The sequence below is a fragment of the Stenella coeruleoalba genome, assembly GCF_951394435.1.
Source record: "Stenella coeruleoalba genome assembly, chromosome: 4".
NCBI lineage: Eukaryota > Metazoa > Chordata > Mammalia > Artiodactyla > Delphinidae > Stenella > Stenella coeruleoalba.
The window spans coordinates 32,330,387-32,348,774 of record NC_137149.1 but is presented as its reverse complement, the minus strand read 5'-3'; the positions used below and the strand labels follow the sequence as shown (position 1 = coordinate 32,348,774).

General features: G+C 40.4%; 1 protein-coding gene across 6 annotated transcripts in view; it reads right to left on the bottom strand.

Annotated features, from left to right (window-relative positions):
• DKK2 (dickkopf WNT signaling pathway inhibitor 2) overlaps positions 1–18,388 on the bottom strand; it is a 577,744-nt gene that overhangs the window by 96,081 nt on the left and 463,275 nt on the right. For all 6 annotated transcript variants that reach the window (XR_013827949.1, XM_079919360.1, XM_079919363.1 and 3 more), the window contains 2 exons: positions 12,460–12,532; positions 11,979–12,105 (listed from right to left, as the gene is read on the bottom strand). The gene's annotated coding sequence lies outside the window, so the exon portion shown is untranslated. The remainder of the gene's footprint in view (positions 1–11,978; positions 12,106–12,459; positions 12,533–18,388) is intronic.

Below are 18,388 nucleotides of genomic sequence, written 5' to 3'. Positions count from 1 at the left end.
TAGCGTGAGAGACTCGTTGGGAAGCCACAATTTAAAATATTTGGATGGTGACTTTCCTCCTGTGGACAGATGTTCCTATCAAAAAAAATCTCCCATATTTTATATCAGTTGACCTCTGTGTTTGGGAGAATGGTTTATATTTATCCTAAAAAAAAAAACACCCAACAATTAGAGATAAATATGTTGTTCTCTCATTCCCAGAAAGTGGGGACAGAGAAAGAAAAAAAGTAACTTCTGCTTTCCTTAAATAGTAATACTAAACTTTTCTTATACGTTCCATATTTAATCTTTCTATGTAATCTTAAAGCAATCCCACACAACACAAAAATCTATCTATTAATTTTTATTAATTTTGTTTTGAGGGCTGCTTCAGATTTTTTTTAAAAATGACTGAATAAGAGGAATATAAATATCGTATAAATCTTTTCAATGATTGAATAATTAACTAGGAGCAGCTTTATCTCCTTTTCATGGATGAGTACAAGTGACTAGAGGTATAACGAAATAAAACGACTTAAAAGGGCATTCAGGGAGTCACAGACAGAAATAAGATTGTAATCCATTTCAATGTTACATCAATACCAAAGAATGAACAGCCAGAAGAGACTGAGTCTAAAATAGTAAATATATTGAGTATGATAAAGGCCTCTATAATTTAACAGATCATTTTAATGTACACAAAACGATTGTGCAGGGAAAAGAAGAGGAAGCGGCAATATTCTCCTAGAACAGAATACATGTTACCTTTCTATTACGTTGCTTTCTCTACTTTAAAAATTGTAAGAGTTGAAACATCCCAGGAAGGAATATGTATCAGAGGGGAGCGCTAAGGAAGACTGTGGTAGGGTCAAAGTCACAGATGGAGTGAGTTTAAGTAACCTTGTCCTTTACTCTCTCTCCTCTAGCACAGAAATAAAATGATGGATACCCCTACTTAGATTATCATTAAAATACTTTGCTTGCTATTCACGAGGTAACCTTCACTTGTATCAACCGTCAATTCTCTACTATCCACAGTGAAAGAAAAGAAGTAGTGTAGTGTAGATTAGTTCAAATATTTTTTTATTTTGAAACATTTAATTTAAAAACTGATTTTCTTTCCTGATTATGTTTAGTGTCAGTTGATGTCCAGAGGAGGTAGCAAATATTTATCCTCTAGCAGGGGAAAGTTGGACTGGGGTTTTAAGAAAAAAAAAAAGTCATGGATAATTTTAGAAAGTGAAGAAATCACCTACAGAAAATAGGGTATATAGTTTTTTCAATGAGCATATTTATGAGTGTTTTTGCATGCCAATAGATACAGCGTTTTTATTAAAGAAAATGCAATATACAAATATGAGTGTTCTCTAAGCAACGTCCTCAAGCTTCTGTTTCAATGTATGTCAGGCGTTCTTTTCTCACAACATAACTTCATCCAAACCACCGTCCTTCAAGCATCAAAGTTATATCAGAAAATAATGGAATCTGAATTTACATTACCAGTTTCACCTTCATTTTGGAGACACATGCCAGGAAGCTTATCTACCTTTAAAATATAATCATTTTCCACAGTTCTCATCATAACTTTTAAAAATATTTCAAAATCATACAGCATTGCGTTCAAATTAATCTGCCAGTCTAAGACGAAGTAAGGGGTAAAGACTAAAAGAAGCTATTACAAACACATTCAAAAGGTTTTTCATTCTCAAAAAAGAAAAATCACTGTTCATTTCAAGGGTAAATTAATTTTATAAATTGCTTTATTTTTTAAAAATCTGTCTTTAAGGTGGCCTGTAAAAATTGATACCTCACGCTCCAGAGGTGATGTTGAACAACAATGTACTTGATCAGAATATATTTAAGTGCATGATATTGAATATTTTGTTTAATAATACTTTTGATTTAGAAAATTTGCAAGTCTCTTTAGAAATTGAGATATATAAATATTGATATATATGTTAGGAACAGTCCTACAATCTAATTTATCCCATATACATATAAATACACACACTACCTTTTAAAACACATTAATAATAGATGCAAAAGGAAAGTCAAATTAAAACATTAATGTGAATAATTCAGCCAAATAATTTTTGCTACTTCTGTATCGATTCACCTGCATGAATTCAATTTTCGATGTCAGTTTCCAATCATAACTCATAACTGCGTCTTTGAAAGCAAACCTAAGAATGAGAATTTTAACACCCCTGGAGAACAGTTCATTTTCTCTGAGCGTCCTCTAAATCTTTCCTGAAATTCAAAGGCTACTCCTCCAGAAGTGATTTACAAATGATTCACCTTGCTGACAGGACAAGTAGAATTCCTACTAATTAGAATGTTTTCTTCATATGAAATCAGCTACGGTGAATCAAGAAAACCCTGGCGCCAATTTAGTCTCATTTTCACTTTTGTAGGTTAATGAATTATTAAATTTCTTCAGTAATTTCTTCTGCAATCGCAATAAAGTTTTTATTTTAATTCTCTATTCTGAAAGTAAATCAGGAAAAACAGACCATTATTCAGTTTTCACTTAAGGAAAAGGAGACCAAAGGCTAAGTTTCTGATATGCCTACTTGAAGTTATATCTTACAGTCTCTGGTTCCTGTACCTCTGAAATGCATACAGTTCAGTATCATCAATCAAAGATTGGGGACGGGGAGACAACCAGACTTAATAGGTCTAAGGATGACACTACATAATTAGCTAGTTTTATCAGTTGGCATCTTATTTACAAATTTTCTCAATCAATCATGTTATGATGGATAAGAATGCAGTTCAGCTACATTTTACTTCTAAAGTTTTTCTCCATAAAAGGATGTGGCATCTTCCGTTTTGAATAGTCTTTCTAATTTCCATTCCATTATTGAAAATAAGAGTACTAAGAATTTTGGTAACCACATAACTAGTGGAAGAAAGAAGATAAAGAGAGCCATAAATATTCAAACAATTCCTCTTTCTACTTCAAAGAAGAAAGATTTTTTCTGTTTCTTCCTTCATAACAGTACACATTTTAGATCACCCAATAAACAAGTGAGAAGCTAGAATATACAAAAGATAATCCTTTTATTTCCCAGCTATCTTACTGAGTCAACTTAATGTTTCAATTCTATGTTACCATTGTCTCTAATAAGTTGTAATTTTCTCACAAACCCAATGTCAAATTTTAAGGATCCTGTATTATAGTTAAGTGAATATAATGAAATATATTCCATAGGACCACTAAGTTATGGAAAGCGTACAAGACATTCAACTCAAAAAAGAAAAAAAAATTCAACTCATTTATAAAATAAATCAATCTTCAACTTGAAGACATGCAAAACAGAGTCACAACCTCTTTAAGGAGCAGATATTTGGAGAGATAGAAAAATAAGCACACCTATTTTATACATATTTATATACAGATATGCTACCAAAACATAAAGGGTAAGCCAGGTGCTGGGATGCATCTCACAGTCTAACCCATGTAACCCTATGGCTAGCGGCAGTGCTGACATAACTGATGATCTGACTGAGGAACATCAGGTGTTACCCAATGGTGACGGAAACAGAAAGCCCTTTGCAGAAACTCACAGAATGTACAGGGATTAGAGTCAAAAGGAACCTCAAAGATTATTGGGTCCATCCCTCTGTTCTTGGCTAAACTAAACCCAGCTCTTTTCAGCAACTGATAAGGTTGAATTTGAAGTCAGTAGCATTAGAAAAAAATCTAATGACTTGGACTGAGAGCATCCTTTCTTTCTAATCTTTGACCCATAACATTATGGACTTCTAAGACAAGTCCATTCCTATTGAAAATGGCAGGGTGTTTCCCAAGGAAGAGAAAAACGGAATGAGAGTGGTCTTGTAAGTGTGGATGGAGATATGTACACATGTGTGAGAATATGCACAGGACATGTATGCACGTAGTGTGTATGCAGATGTATAGTTTATTTCTCTTGAGACTTAAAAAAAAAATTACTGTGGTTGCAGGCTTTGTATTCCTTTGAGAGGATAGCTGAAATGTTTGACATTTCAAAGCCCAGGAAGCATTCTGGAACTGCAAAACGGGCAAAACTCTCCCCGTGAGAGGGCACTAGGGGGCCAAGCAGAGCAGAATCTTCCCTCGCTGTCCATTCAGGACAGCCTTGGTTGTCAACCTTCGCTCTGCCGCCTGCGCTGGGGGCAGGGGCAGTGGAGGACGCTGGGGGGCAGGGGCAGCGGAGGACGCCGAGAGCGTGCACAGCAGCTGCAGCAGGATCCTCTCATAAAACAAGGAAACCCAGGATCTGTGGGGCAATGAGCCGCCTTTACGGGTTGACAGTTGTGCTGTGGCTGTGCCCGTGCTGCTTGGCAAACTGGCTTTCGGTTTTGGCTTCGCAAAAAAGGAGCGGAAGGGGGAGCTGTAGTGGTTCCCAGTGCCCGCAGGGCCCCCTCTCCTGGCCGCTGTGTGCTGGCCACAGTGGGTGCAGAGTGTGCGCACTCGTGTCTCTCTGTGTCTGTTTGTGTAACTGTTTGCATGACTGTCAATCTATCTGTCTGTGTGACAGAGAAACAAAGATGCTCGTGGAAAGTTCCCTCTGGAAAATAAACCTCGGGAGTTTTCCTTGCTATTTCCCAGGCACCCTGGTCCTCCGTAACTATGATACTGCTATTGTCGCTTCGTTATTTTGTTTCCTCCAGGATGATTTATATCCAGGAGTGAGAAATGCACGTTTATTGAAGTTTTCTGTATGTGACCTTACTTCATGGAAATGAGAAAGTGGCTGGGAAGGAAGGAGAACCTGAAAAACGGTAAATTCCCTCTTCGGATTGTGAAATGAGACAGTTAAGAGCCCAGAAACTGGACTCAGACTGTCCGGATTCAAATCCCGCTCTGCCACTTTCACTAACTGTGTGCCGTGGGCAAAGAGCTTCTACTCGGTGCCTAAGTTTGTTCATTTGCAGGATAGGGATAGTAACAGCGCCCAGCTCATAGGGTTGTGAAGATTAAATATACGTAAAACGCTTAGAACAGTACCTGACACATAATAGTTGCTGTGTGTTAGCTATTAAGATCATCCTCGACATCCACTGTGTTAAATGTGGAGAAGGACCATTCCGGCCCTTTCCCCCATCTGTACGCACTAGATCTCCATACATGCCCATCATATCCCCAAGCAAAGATGAAAAAGTACCCTCCCCCGCCCGCTCCACACCCTCCAGCACTCGCAGTCACCCAGCCACCCCCACCAGTGCAGACGTGCATCTGCGAACCCCTCCCCAGCCGTCCTGCGCGCCACACCTGGGGGCGCACTCGGGGGCAAAGGCAAACGAAGTGTCGGAGAGCGCCGGTCCCTACCTCTCCTAATGAGGAGTGCATTGGGGGTATTTTCCTACCTGCCCCAGGTTTTTGCCCTTCTTACTGCCGCCGAAAGCCAGTCCTTGGTATGTGCCCGCAGATCGATTGGCGGCCTGGGCTGGCGTCTCCCCGCCCAGAGAGGACTTGATGGAGTTGAGTTTGGCCCGCGAGCTGCCGAACTGGGAGCTCTCCACCATCAGCACCGCGGCCAGTAGGAGCAGGCAGCGGGAGGAGTCCTTGCCCCGCATCAACGCGGCCATCGCCTGGCGAGGGGTCCCCAGGAAGGGGCAAAGCCCGCAAGGGTGCGGGTACAGAGGGAGGGAGGACCCCAACACGGGGTCCTACGCGCGGGGCGCCGGGACTCGCAGACTCTGTTTCCCCCAACCCCACTTGGCTTTGGGGGCCCAGCACCGTGTGAACTCAGTCTCACGCCTCAGACCGGGAGGGAGCGCGACCCAAGCAAGACCTGCTTCTCCGCCAGGACAGGAAGTTCTGCAGTAACTGGAAGCAATCAAAGGCGAGGCGCCTTCTTGCCAAGGAGGCGTGACCCGAGGTGCAAGAAGCCCCAGCGCCACGGCCCGCACCGCTTCCGTTGCTCCTTGCCCCGCACCTCCGAGGTCCCGCCCGGTTCTCCGCGGTCCAGTCCTCCTCCCAGCTGCTCAGGAGGTCCACATTAGTTCCTTCTCCTTCGGCCTCTGTTGCGTTTTCTCTCCTCTTTTCCTTCCCTACCCCTTATGTCTCAACCTTTGCAGGACATAAGTCCTCCTTTTCAAAGTTAGCGGGCACTATATGGGGGATCAGGAACCGCCGCCGGACAAGACCCTTGAGGTCTGAGGCCAACCAAGGTCCCGCACGCGCGCACGCACAGGCGCCCCGAAGCGTTGTTCTCCGGCTCACAGCCCTGCAACAGCCAAGCGCTGCCAGGGACGCCGCGATGCCCTGGGAACTGTCTTGCGCTCCACGCGGTCTCCCTCTCTGCGTCTGCTCTCTCATCGCCGCCCCCTTTGCTTTTTATAGCTTCCCACAATGGGTTTTTTTTTTTCCCTCCGCCCCCAATTCAATAGTGACAAAGAGTGAAAACGTATCTATCACCCCCCACGTTCCCGCCCCCCTCTTCGCTTTTCCCTGCGGCTTCCCCGCCTGATTCTCCCTCGCCCCCTCCCACTGCCCTTCCACCGGACAGCAGTTGAGGAAATGGGATTCACCCCCAGAGGAACAGGCGGGGTTCTGATTATTCCTGACAACCAGCCACTCCCGAGGATGGAAGAACCTTTGCAAACAAACGGATGGCAAATGTGGAAGTGGAGAGGGGCGAGCTGCCACTTCGCTTCGGGACCGCCAGCACCCCTCCCCAACCCACCTCCAGTCCCTGACTCCTGGAGGAGCACTGGGAAAGCCCTACAGAAGACTGAAAGAAGTGAGCATCTGGGCATTAATGGTCTGTGTATGCTCAAGTTGGGTTTTAGCCTGTGCCTCCCAGTGGATGTGTGAGACTGGTATTGTATTGGTGCGCCAGGGAGTGCCCAACCGATCCAAATGGGACTTTGGGAAGAAAAGTACCGGAGAAGGGGGAAAGATGCTCCTATTCTCCCTCTGAGAGGCGTTTAGGACTTTCTGGTCTCCTCCTCTTCACCCTCCAGTCCCCCTCCCCACCACAGAAGCAGCGTTTGTCTACGTCTCTGAGGAGCTGGGAGCAATGGGGGTCCCCTGAGTACCTTCCGAGCTTTGAACCTCACAGCTCTACCGGGCATCTTTACTGTCCCAGGCAACTCCCCCCTTTGCAAAGAGGAAATCCCAGACAGGAATGAACGGGGCGGCAAGGGAGTCTTGGAGGTTCTGCTTTCTGCCCCTTAGCCTCTGGGAATTACATGCGAAGCCTTTCCTGCGAGACCCGAGGCTCCCAGGGTCCGGTTCGCTTCTGTGGGAAAGAGGCTCAGAGAAGGGCTGGAGCGCGCGGGTGTGCGGCGCTTGGGGGCGCCAGTGGCAACCGCTGGGCAAGGCGACGAAGCCTTGCCGGAGACAAGACATGAGGGCTGTCCCAGGCAATCTCTGGGACTGGAGATGTTCAGCGGCAGTAGAAAGCCAAGGCTTCCAAAGCAACCCAAGCGCTTAGGAATTTGTTGCATTTCTCCTTCTCTGGTGCGCTAACATCTGTGCACAGAGAAATCGAGGCTGTGCAGTACAACTTGACGGCTAACAGCTAGGGGAGGAGGCTGTTCTTTCTAAACACGCTCTAGAATCTTCAGACATGAGTTCCTCAGCTTTCACACCTGATCCTGGCACACACCAGCACGGACAGTGCGGTATACCGTCAACAGTTGCTAGGGAGTGACTCCTTTCTTTTCCACCAAAAGGGCTGAGGTAGGTCTAAAGTGTGAATTTGTAGCTGGGTTCCCGCAGGCTGCACCAGCTTTGCATATTTCTCTGCCCTGTTCTGTCTGTCTGCCAGGAATTCTTCATTTTCTGAACGACTTTTTTCTATTTGAATGCACAAGCAAGAGGTGATTAAAACTTGAGGAACCCTCAGGCATGTTTTCTTATCTTTGGATTCCCTTGTGCTTCCACAGGGTAGAGATTTTCAGGTTAAAAAAAAATTTTTTTTTTTCACTTTTTAAAAATGTGCCCAGGAATGGATTTGTAAGGATTTGTAAGCATTCCAGGCACTAGTGGAGGGCAAGGAAACTGACTAACTTACACTCTACAGATAAGTACTTGGGATTCAATGCTTAGACTTTACACAAAGGTGTATCTTTTGCCTTCATTGTGATTTGCCAAACAGAAAACATGAGAGAAATGGAGAAAATTAAGTTAGGAGCCTACTGGTTTGGATATTTTTCAAGAGTATTTTAGAGCAAAAGGAAAAGAGAGCTAAATATGTAAGCAAGAAATCACTCTACCTCCACTTGAAGAGTGTGGGAATCCACCAGCTGCTGAAGAAACAACTCCAATGAATCAACAGAAAATCTGAAGATACTTTGCCTGTTTCTGTTGGTTCCCTCTTTCTTTACCACCAACCCAAATAAGATACCATACAGTCAGAACCCAACTCCTGTCATATGCTAAAAAGAAATAGTGTACAATTCAGCATATGTACTCTCAAGAAACCCTTCAGCTCTAGATGTCAGGATAAAGAGATTATCTCGGAGGTTCACAAAGGACCCTACAAGTTCCAAAAGCAAACTTTACAAATACAGTTAAAAATCAAAGTTCACATGAAAGTTACTTTCACAAACATTGTCCCTTTTCTATAAAACAAAATCACGCTATGGAATCAAATGCTAAAACATATACAACTACACCTTAGGCTAAAAAGGAAATAAAAACTAATTTCATTCATGGTCCAAATGCTCTCTGTAACATTGTATAGAAGACAGAAACAGACACACGTAACCCATATGCGGACAAGTAGGTATGCGTGCACAAAATCAACTAACTGCAAATAAACATAATCCTTTGGATTACTGTTTTAATCCCACATGTGTTTTCTCATGTGTGTTTTCATAAGTATGAAGAGACAAGCTTCATATTCTACTTGGAAAAATAGATTTTTTATGCCTTTTGTATAACATCATTAGGGAGTAGATCAATAAAAGCAACACTGTACAGAAGTAAAGATAGGGTCCTCTTGTCCAGAAGGAAGTGCCTCTGTGGACACTTTCTCCTTTGGCCATCATTTCCCACTTCTCTTTGCTCCTCAGCTGTGGGGTGATTTCAGTTCCATAGAAAAACCACAACTGACTCAGCAGTTTCTTCTGGGTCCTGGTTTCCTTCTGAATACTTAGGGCCAAGGTAAGCTAAGTGTACACCTCATTGCCTTATTCTTGTTTTTCATCCTATTTGCCCTCTCCCTGCATTAGTAACCACTTCCCACAATAGTGTATTTATCAGTTGTTCATTTATTCACTGTATATTTATTAGATTTAGGGCCTTGAGGATACAAAAGTGAGTAAGTCAGGGCCTCGGCCATGGAGAGTCTTATGGTCCACTGTGAAGGCCTTGACTTACTGAAATCTGCCTCTACCCGTCTCAGGAGCTGCTGCCATTAGCCTTCCTCTGTTCTCATCCACCACTGAATTCTGCCAATCTCAGTCTCTCACAGGGTATCTGGAGCTTCCAAGCTGGATTGAATTCATATGACTATGGGAATAAAAATATTAGGCATGTCCCCCAGAGTCCTTCCTTCTCTCATAAGTTACATGTACGTTTTAGCAGCACACAGGGAGACAATATTCCCACATCTGTGGTTAAATGCAGAGAAATGACACTAGATGTGGTCATTTGGGTCATTTTAGGTAAGTAAGAAGTACGGTACTCTGGCAAACTTGGGAAGGGACGTTAATTTTTAGTAGGTCCCATAGGCCCACGAATCTTCTTGTTCACACAAGATGGACATGAAACATCTCCATTATTTTTTGGTTTTAAAGGATTTGGAATATATGGCTTTGTGTGTTTCCTCTCTCCATGGTAAACCAGCCTACCTGGTCTTCTATTCTAGTAGGACTCACACTTTGGATCTTATCACATGAGAATTTTATGTTTCTCACTGTCTAAGGGAAAACAGTACCATGTGTTAGCATCAATTACATTTTAAATAATTTGTGATAAATGAATATTAGCAATGGTATTGTGAACATTTTTAGTGTCTCTTGATAGGACTAATTTACATAGAAGATATGAAAAATTGCATCTCCTATTCTATCCCTGCCATAGTTTCACCTGTTAACTCTCTTCCAACTTGATCTCCTGGACAACAGGTCCAGTGAATAAGAAAAGACCTCGTCACTCACATTTGAGGCACTAGCTGTGTTTGACCCAAACGTGCACAAGTGAAATGGTTCAAGGTTATTTCAGAGTAAATCAATCAGAAACATAATTTCTTAGCCAGTGGCTTGATTTTTGATCCTTGACATATCAGTCATCTTCTCAATACTTTACCTGCCGCCCAAATGATAGAAACTTACTGAACAAATCCCTCCCTTACAGACTGAACCCAACTAATAAAAAGCATGCAAATGATAGAGTCAGAAACTCAGGGAGACAAACTTCTGTTGATTCTTGTGCATATGGGTGACCTTAGGTAGAACTGAAATTAGAAATTATCTCCAAACGTTTAACACCAAACCTTTCCCTTTATGATGCACAGTTTCTGCTTCTTCTATACACTGCATATCCTTCTTGGTGGCCCATATACCCCTACTGCTGAGCTCTGGCAGGCTGTTCCAAGATTCATTTTTGGAAAGAGTACTATACTTGGTGGTTTGGAAAATATGTTTAATTCTTGAGAGAGGCTCATTGCAAGAAATCTCATCTTGAACAACAAAACACACAACTTTTAGATAATCTAGACCAGTAGTTTCCAAATTCTTTTCCTTAGATCTCCAGGGTTCTGTAGGAGTCTGACAAGGAAGTTAGAACTGCTGTTATCTTTGACAGGACCTCATGGGAGAGGGCTCCTGCAACATGAATTTTTAAGTGTCTATCTTGTTACTGTTTTTATTTGGGGGAAGGTTGTGTTGGTTGGTTTTTGGCTTTAATCAACCACACAGATTTGGATGCAACAATGAGTTGGGCAAAATACTCTATGAGTACTCAACCTGCCAACAAGATGGATTGATTTCTATCCTGCTATTATTGCAGATTATTGCCAAAATAAACATTACTCAGATGGGGAAACTATTGAAAATCTGACAATTTTTCTAGTCAGATATGGTCATTTGAAGTAAGGCATATTAAAAAATGGTAGGGCAGGGTATTTAATCCAGTCATGGTAAAATGTGTTTGTTCCTGGTCAGTTATCTGAAACTATGAGTAGTAAACATAGAAAAACTTCAACTATAAAACAAATTATGGCACAGATTGAAAAATAATGGGAAAACTATTGGCACCAACTAAGGAAATATGTTCCTAAGTGGCAATTTTAAATCTGTGTTTGAAGCATAACCATGCTTGCTAACAGGGAATGTAAATTGTGTTTAGTTTATTTTCCAATGATCATTCTGCAATAGATCGTACCTTTTTGATACTGTGGGAATAGGCTCCAATGCTCAAAAACATCTTGAGGTAGGAAAAACTCAAAGTATTAAAGTTCAATCAGTTTAAGGAATTTTAAAGGTAACTGGCTTGGAAGATATAGTAATAATAAAAAAATAATAATAACCAAAACATACTGAATGCTAACTCTGTGCTAAGCTTGTTAGGTACTTTACATGTATTGCATGTATTATCTCTTATTTGTATGCCTTAGTTCATGCCTTTAAAACAATGTCCAGTATTAAAATAATACTGAGCAAAGAGTAACTTGCAGCACGGCAGGCCCTCATTTGTACTTACAGATGCCCAGTTATGGCAACAATGTGGAGTGCACCTAAGAAAAGGAGAATTCATCCAAAGAAAATGGAGGTGGCTTTGCATCACTGCAGCAGGACTTAACACTGATTCCTCTAAAAGAGCCAAGATAAATCACTTGATAAAGGGCTACAAATAACACCAAGAATACAAGTAGATGAGTACATATATTGCAGCTTCGACCAATATAGTAAAGCCTCTTGGAAGGTGAATGATCATAGAGTAGAAAACCAAAACAAGACTCTCTGCTGTAAGGATGGTGTACTCACCTGCCCAGGCTGATATAACAAAATACTAGAGACTGGGGGGTTTAAACAACAGAAACGTATTTTCTTACAGTTCTGGAAGCTGGAAGTCCAAGATCAAGGTGTCAGCAGGTTTGGTTTCCTCTGAGGCCTTTTTCCTTGGCTTGCAGATGGCCTTCTTCTCACTGGGCTATCCCTCTGTCTTTGTCCAAATATGCTCTTAGAAAAAGAATACATGTCATATTGGATTAGGGCCTACCCTAAAGACTGCATTTTAACTAAATTACCTTTTGAAAAACCTCATCTCCAAATGCAGTTCCATACAGAGGTACTGGGGGTTAGGGTTTCAACATAGGAATTTGGGGAGGGGGCACACAACTCAGCCCATAATAGATGAATTTATAGACAGTGCATATAAAACATCTGAGGAAAGAGTAACATTTCTGGAACTCTGCCAGAGTTCCTGAACACAATGTGGGAGATGTGTCATATGTCCACTTAAAAGTGTTATTTAAAAAATTTTCCTATTACCATTTTACCTCTAACCTGTGTTAATGATATTAACTTCCTCACCTTCTTCTGGGTGAATTGAATATGAATGCAGCTGACTGCATCTGAAAGTGACTGTCAAGTTTCCACTGGGGCCCTGAAAAAGAACACAAAAAAATTCAAGCTATTTGCCAAGAAGATAAGATCATTTCTACATTTAAAAACAGCACTTTGTTAATGAAAGATGGAAACAATAAAATACAGGAGTATATATGATACAAAAATGAAATTGTTGTAGATCAAAGAAAAAGGAAGTGGCCATCAAAAATAGAGATCTAGGGCTTCCCTGGTGGTGCAGTGGTTGAGAGTCCACCTGCCGATGCAGGGGACACGGGTTCGTGCCCCGGTCCGGGAAGATCCCACATGCCGCGGAGCAGCTGGGCCTGTGAGCCATGGCCGCTGAGCCTGCGCATCCGGAGCCTGTGCTCCGCAGCGGGAGAGGCCACAACAGTGAGAGGCCCGCGTACCGCAAAAAAAAAAAAAAAAAAAAAAAAAAAAAGCAAAGGGAAAAATAGAGCGATCTAGCAATCAGCAAGTTGTTCTGTTACTAACTTAATTTGTCCATTTATTTAATTTGATTTGTTCAATTTACTCAGTAAATTAATAGTTACTTAGAATCACAGTACTTTTAATTCATTCAAGGCAGTGCTAAATATGTGGAAGCAGAGGGAATATCTGATTTCATTGAAACTGCTCATGGAATCATTTTTTAATATATGTGCACTTTGACCACTTAGTTTTAAATTATTAAGAAATCTGAGTTAGAATAAGTTCAAATTTCATTTAGTTTTTTTTTTAGTTGGTCCTTCTGAAATCCATAAAATGTGTCTACAGCCATACCACCCTGAATGTGCTCGATCTCACCTGAAATCCATAAAACGCTATGGATTTAAAATGCTAAAGAATATATGTGCAGATTTATATATACCTAAGATCAAATAATATCTCCTAGAATGTAACAACTGTTTCCATGTTCTAAAATTGGGTTAGCCTTGTTCTCCAATACCAATGTGTATTTTAATTAACAAGAAAATGACATTCTTAAATATTTGATCAGGTTTGCCTTTTAGGTATCAAAATGTATTATATAAATATAATCTTATCATGTTATAGAATTGTTCAAATTTTTAAGCTATCCTATTGCTCTATAATAGTGAACATATTTTCCCCCTTCCAATTTACACTGGAGCTAGCATGGGAGTCAGGGGTATGCCAACCGGGACGCTTTCTAACATGAAAAGCCAAGATACGTTTATAATCTTTTAAGCACCATTTTCAAGTTCACAGAATTACATGATTTTTCTTCTATATGTTTGCATAATTCTAGGAGTTCACTCATTAAAAATGCTCACAATTACAAGTTCTGATCAAAAGTTATTTTTGTTACAGTCCAACACTCTTAATTCTCTTTAGCCAAGTGTAGATACACCTAAGACCGTTAATTTTAAGTTAATTTGTACACTGTCACTCATTTGTAACACGCTTTCTGAATATAGCAGACATGATCAACTGATTTCTTTTCCAGTGGCCATTGATGTTAAAATGTCCCTAAGGAAACCACTCTAAGTAGTGCCTCTAACTGAGACCATATATATGGGGGATGGAAATTGTAACCCATCATGATATTTTTCTCTGATAAGAGCTCCTGTTAACTGTTAGAAATGGGCTTTAAAAAAATAAGTGATCTTACATAGTTATTATTAGTCTACAAGACTAAGAGAGGTCTAAGTTCATGTAGCAGAGGGCAGTAACACACATATATCCACGGTTAGAAAGATGAAGAGCTAGAGATTATTACAAAGTAACTTTTCTGGAGAAAAGTTTTTAAAGGCCATTCTTGTACCACTATTATTAAATGGAAGAGAACTGACAAACAAATTCATCTACCCCTCTAATGAAGAGGTTGTGATACCTTTCAAATCTCAGATTGCCAAGATTGAAAAAAAATAAAAATCTTCCCCTTACCCAACTATACACAGGAGCCATCTTCCTTTGTCAAGGTCTATTCAGAGATGCCCATGTGGCATTGAAGTCTGCTGTAAAAACTCTTCCACACCACTCAGAAACAAAGGCAAATAAAGTGTTGCTAGCAGTCCCATGAATGTGCAGAATGCACTGGAAATAAACAATACCTGCTTAATCTCACTTACCACCACTTTATCCTCAAACTTTCCCTGGCTACCTAAAAAAAAAAAAAAAAGGCAACAAAATCTGAAGACCTCAGTACTTAACCCTCCTTTAGTTCCTCTGACTGCTCACCGCTGTAAAAATATTTGCATCTTTTTGTCTTGAGTTTTTAAAAGGTTATTTCAACAAACTGCTTCCCCCCTTACTCACTCTGTCCTAACTTTACCGTTTGTTTTACTTCCTGCAATAAACCACCAAATAAAGCAGCCCCTGACACAAGGGGATAGACAGTGTTATTCGAAAAGTCTGTAGGTAAAACTATGAAGGTAGAGTCTGGGAATACACGATGGAATAGTTTTTAAACTAAAGATACTAGGATAACAAAACCAAAAAAACACAGATAACATCTACAGTATAATTGGCAACATGGTGAGTGAACAAAATCATCAGTAGTTATAAGGCCCACACAATATCAGTTTCCGTGAAAAAGATGACAGTAAGTCCCCTACATATGAACGAGTTCTGTTCCAAGAGCACATTCATAAGTCCAATTTGTTCATAAGTCCAACAAAGTTAGCCTAGGTACCCAACTAACACAATGGGCTATATAGTACTATAATAGGTTTATCATACTTTTCACACAAACAATACATAAAAAACAAACACAAAAAATAAAACATTTTTAACCTTACAGTACAGGACCTTGAAACATACAGTAGTACAGTACAACAGCTGGCATACAGGGGCTGGCATCCAGTGAACAGGCAAGAAGAATTACTGACTGGAGGAGGGAGAGGAAATGGGAGCTGGTGGAGCTGAAGGATCCTCAGCCATAGGAGACGGAGGGCAAGCTGCAATCTCACTCCCACCTGACGCTGATGGTACAGGGTCTGGTTCCTTGCTGGATTCAATTCTATCTACCCTCTTGAAAAAACCGTCCAGTGATGTCTGGGTAGCAGCTCTTTTTTTCTTGTCGTAGATGACACAGTAGCACTGGATTGCATTCTGAACGCACATTCGCATCTTTGAAAGTTCGCAACTTGAAGGTTTATATTTAGGGGACTTACTGTATTGAGGGAAAGCAATGGAGCTCTGAGAACAAGCACAACCTCAAATCTTTATCTGGTCCTCATTGGAAAAAACCCAACCAATCTGAAAATAGTATACCAAACCAGGAGGGAATGGGTTCTGCAGGCTCTAAATCAAGGAACAAAGCCCCTCAATGAAGGGCAACTTCCGGAAATAGAATCCAAATTGAGCAGGCCAAGAACAATCAGGACAAAAGAAAAAGTCTAGATAAAAATGAGCAAAGGGTGGAAGTGGATCTCAAAAATATGAGGCCATTTTTAAAATCACTCTGTAAAAACAACAGAAGAGGGGCTTCCCTAGTGGCACAGTGGTTGAGAGTCCGCCTGCCGATGCAGGGGACGCGGGTTCGTGCCCCAGTCCGGGAAGATCCCACATGCCGCGGAGAGGCTGGGCCCATGACCCATGGCCACTGAGCCTGCGCGTCCGGAGCCTGTGCTCCACAACGGGAGAGGCTACAACAGTGAGAGGCCTGCGTACCAAAAAAAAAAAAAACAAAACAGAAGAGGGAGTACTAGAGCAATGTAGCTAGAAAAGTTATTTTGGCCCAACCCTGTCTCTAAGAGCAAATTAAAACTTATTTGAATTAAAAATGAGCAACAAAAGAGGATTGTGGCCCAATCCTATATAAATTCAATATGTAAAAAAAGAGAATAAGGATTAGAAGAGCATCACTGCCTGCAAGCAGAAAAAATACCAAAAACCAAAAACCAAACAAGCAAACAAAAACAATACCCAGTAAACACATAAAAAGAGTAACCTAATATTCCAGAACACACTAAAGGAAATTAAGAAAAAAATTGAAGCTATCAAAGAACATCATATGTCAGAATTTGAAAAACTCTAATAATATGTTTCAAGAAAAGAAAGATTTGAAAAGATATGTAGCAAGAAAAATCATTTCAGAAATGAAGCCTGAATGAACCTCCTAAAGGGAATCTTTAGGAGAAATATCAGATGAAAAGGAGGGACGTGGATAAATCAAGAAATAAGGAAAGAGATCAAAAGAGTTCAAGAAGGGGAATTCCCTGGTGCTCCAGTGGTTAGGACTCTGAGCTTCCACTGCAGGGGGCTCAGATCTGATCAGAGAGCTCAGATCTGATCCCTGGTCTGGGAACTAAGATCCTGCATGCCATACAGTACGACCAAAAAAGAAAAAGAAAGAAAGAAAAAAAAGAGTTCAAGGAAACTAATAATAAATATAGAAATAGGAAAAGCTGATTCAACATACTTATAATAGTTTTCCCAAATAAGAAACCTAGGCAATGGAACAAAACAAACACTAAATAATTTAAGAAAATGTTCTAAAATAACATGAACCGAAAGATTTGAAATTACATATGATAATGTTACATAGGAGAAAGTCAACCCAGAATGGACAACCCCGTAACATATTCTAGTTAAACTACTGAACTTGAAAAATAATATCCTTTGGTCAGTAGGCAAAAAGATCATGTCACTTTCATCAACCATCTTTTATACTAGGAGATAATTAAGTAACATATTTAAGACATTCAGAGAAAGAAAATGTGAACTGAGGGTTTTGAAACCAGGTAAACTGATCTTTATGTACAAAAGTTCCAGACAAAATGGTTTGTGAATCTGAGGGGTCAGGGAATATTATCACATAAGCCCTTCCTTAGAAATTTACCAGAAAATAAGATTTAGAAAACCACAGTGACTGGGGAGATATTGAAATAAAGAGTGGCATTAAAAATGCAATTACCTGTAGAGCCTAGACTACAGGATGGTTGGTCTTCAGTGAGAGACACAGTATTATATAATGGCTATATGCAGTAACAAGTAACAGAAGAGAGAGAGAGAGATAACAACACTTGTGAATATGGATGTGAAGAAATCTTCAATAGTCGTAGTAAACAAAACAACAGTCCTTTTAAACAACATACCATGACTAAATGCGGGTTTATTCAGAAATGTAATGTACTTAGGAAATCCATTAATATGCTCCATCAGTGTAATAGGGCTAAGAGAATAATATGATCACCTCCATAGATGCAGAAAAAGCATCTGGCAATAATCAGTACTATTCATGTTAAAAATTACCCAACAGAATGGGAATTTATGAAGATATATTCAGTTGACCCTTAAACAACACAGGTTTGAATTGCCCAGGTCCACTTATACATGGATTATTTTTCCAATAGTAAATACCATAGTACTACAGGATCTTGGTTGGTTAAATCCTCAAATATAAAGGAACTGTGAATACAGAGGGCTGACTATACATTATACTCAGAGTTTTTACTTCACAGGGGGTCAGTGCCCCTAATCCTTATACTTTGTTCAAGGGTCAACTGTCTAGGTCTAAGTCTAGGCCTAGGTCTAGGTCTAGGTATATATATAGGTTTAGGTCTCGATAAAGGGATAGAGATAGAGATATCATTACAAAAGTTGGAATCTTTACTTAATAGAATCACTTGATGCTTAAATGAGAAAGTCAGAAGTAAGACGAGGATGATCACAATCTCCACGACTATTGAGCACTGTGCTATTGGTAATAGTCATCAGCTGAGCAACAGAAATCAATCAGGCATAATCCATAAGAATTGGAAAGGTTAAAGTAAAACTACCTCTATTTGCAGATAATGTTAAGTATGTATCTGGAAAACTAAAAAGAAAAAAGGAATTTACTAAAGAATCAGTTTTTAAATTTAATGTTCAATCATCTGTAGTCCTTATATACAAGAAAAAATTGTTTAGACATTATAAAGGAAGTTTA